This window comes from Trichomycterus rosablanca, chromosome 15 (genome assembly GCF_030014385.1).
Source record: "Trichomycterus rosablanca isolate fTriRos1 chromosome 15, fTriRos1.hap1, whole genome shotgun sequence".
NCBI classification, from domain to species: Eukaryota; Metazoa; Chordata; class Actinopteri; order Siluriformes; family Trichomycteridae; genus Trichomycterus; species Trichomycterus rosablanca.
In genome coordinates this window covers 24,767-27,500 of record NC_086002.1, presented here as the reverse complement: position 1 = coordinate 27,500, position 2,734 = coordinate 24,767, and positions in this window count along the sequence as shown.

The following is a 2,734-nucleotide window of genomic DNA, read 5'->3' as shown; positions in this document are numbered from 1 at the left end:
AATGAAAGCATCTGCATAAGATGGAGAACAGTAGGTTGCAGAACATGTATTAAATGTTCGACTGTTTTATTTGACATTTGTAAATTTTTGAAGATAATGGTCACTACCTGTATGTGGAGGGATATTCTGTGTGCTGTTCAAATAATAAAAGAGAACATTTTAAAAAAATAAAATCCACATCTGTCAGCTACCCACCCACACACAGCTGTAACATAACATATATGCATATGATATGTGTAAAAAAAATACTTGAACAGACCCATAACAGGGCAGTTGCAAAATTCATTGATATTTAGTAAAATCATTCTTTGACATAATTTTGCAAAGACTTTTTTTTTGTACAGATAGGGTTTTCACTCATTAATGTGGCTGTAAAAATACTACTACCAGTAAAATGATATACATTTAAATCACAAATGATTTTAGCTTACTAAACTGTGTGTGTGTGTGTGTGTGTGTGTGTGTGTGTGTGTGTGTGTGTGTGTGTGTGTGTGTGTGTGTGTGTGTGTGTGTGTGTGTGTGTGTGTGTGTGTGTGTGTGTGTGTGTGTGTGTGTGTGTGTGTGTGTTTAAGGTATTCTATATTAATCCATAACATTCCATCCATAATGTTGTAACTAATGTTGTAACAAGCCTTTTATGAATATTGTGATTATTGTGAGTAATAATGTTGCAGCTGCCCCTTGTGGTAACTGTCCCCACTCTCCCCGAATTGACTGAGTGATAAAAACGGAAAGGTTTGCGAATAAATCCATCGGGAAATGATGAATCTGAGTTTAATGACTCGTTCCCAACTAAGATGTGTTCGAATACTTAGCGCGTCTGTATCCACTGGATCCTGGAGTAAAGGACCCCCCGGGTTTATATGAGGAAAGTGCGAGTAACCCCGGGTTAGGTTTAAGTTCACCTGCCAGCGAGCAGGTTAGCTTCAGAGCGTAAGTTGCTATAGTAACTGACACAGGTTGTGTTTAATCTCGGTTTCTGAACGGAAAACCTGGAGTTTTCATGAATTCTGAGTGAACTTCCCCGGTTTAATCACTTAACCTGCTTTCTGGAATAACCCCCCATCCCCCCCAATATGTTATTTTGAATACACAAGCAGAAATTGTGTTTTTTTATGAATATAAAATTTTATAAAATGATATTGTGGCAGTGCTGCCCAGCGTGTTCAGGGATGAGATTGATGAAGAATGTACTGAGCACTGATTGCTGATGCTTTTGATCAGCTTGTATGTTTTCTTCTTATTAGTTGTTGATCTATTTGTCAGGTTCGTGTAATGAATGATTTGCTTGATTCTATTGTGTGAGTGGGTTGAGTGTGCATCGTAAATAAGAAGGTATTTTTTGTAAAGATGACTATAATATAGTGAAATGAAACGAGTCGGTCGGGGCGCACAGATAGCTGAGCGGGTTTTTCCACAGTTAGTGCAGTGGAGCTGTGAGATGTGAACCTACCGGGTTCGAATCTCGGCTCTGCTGTCTACTGCTCGACTGTGCGCCCCCTGGCAGGGGGGTTGCCCCCTGCCGGCGATCACGTTACAACAATATATGTAAATCCATGAAAGATTTGAAGAAAACCCCTAAAATAAATCCATAAATAATAATAGTAACTCAGCAATAATAGTAGATGATGTATTTCTATGTGTGTACTATATATGATAATAACATGTACGAAGTGAATGGATAAACATGTAATATGTGTGAGGGTTTTCTGAATGAGTGCTGTGAATGGTTGTTGACTTATTACAATATGTGATGAAGATTTCGATTATTGTATGCAAACAGAAACATACTAGTGAATAAAATGTAAATGTGAATTAGAGCTGCGTGCGCGTGCACGCACTGAGATGCATATGAATATCAGTGAATTTTAAGGACGATGGCGCACTCAGGTGTCCATTTTGTGTAATGACATGAATAATTTTTCGCCTGAAAGACATACCTGATTTCTAAGGCTTCTCATTCATAAAGTTTAAAAGATAACCCAAAAATTGTACTTCAGTGTTCTAGAAAACCCTTTAAAGTATCCTAAAAACACATGATTATATTTGACCATGCTTAAATGATGATTAAAAAACCAAAAATGTAGGTGCTTTTAATTTTTTTTTGAAAATCCAAAGTTTCAGTGAGTATAAGTAGGACTGCAGGTGTGTATATCACCTAAACAACACTATAGAGTTGTGGTCAAGGGTATTTTGTAACATCATCTCACATTTTAGGCCTCTACACTGTAAGCCCGGATAAGTTCAATGTACTTAAAAAAATGTGAGGAAACCGGTTGCCTTAAAAAAGTGAAGTAATGTATAATGAAACCTTGAGTTAGCATAACTTAAAACATGAAGTTATTACAAAAGGTATGTAGATAATTTTTTTTATTTATTTTTTTTGTTTTTGTTTGTTATACCAACTGCTTTTCCCAATAATTCTACTCATTATCTTGAGCTCAATTGAAAAAACTATTGATTTGTTCTTTGTTTTCATGTTAATCACATATTAAATATGAATGACAAATGTTTATATAAAAACAGACACAATTGTAAAATAGGGTTAGGGTTAGGGTTAGGGTTAGGGTTAGGGTTAGGGTTAGGGTTAGGGTTAGGGTTAGGGTTAGGGTTAGGGTTAGGTTAAGAGTTAAAACCAGAGGCGGCATTCAAATTAGTGGCATTGAAATGAGACGTATGCTAATCTTTGCTCTCCTATTGGCTGGAGGTAGCAGTATGCAAATGTCTGCTCTCC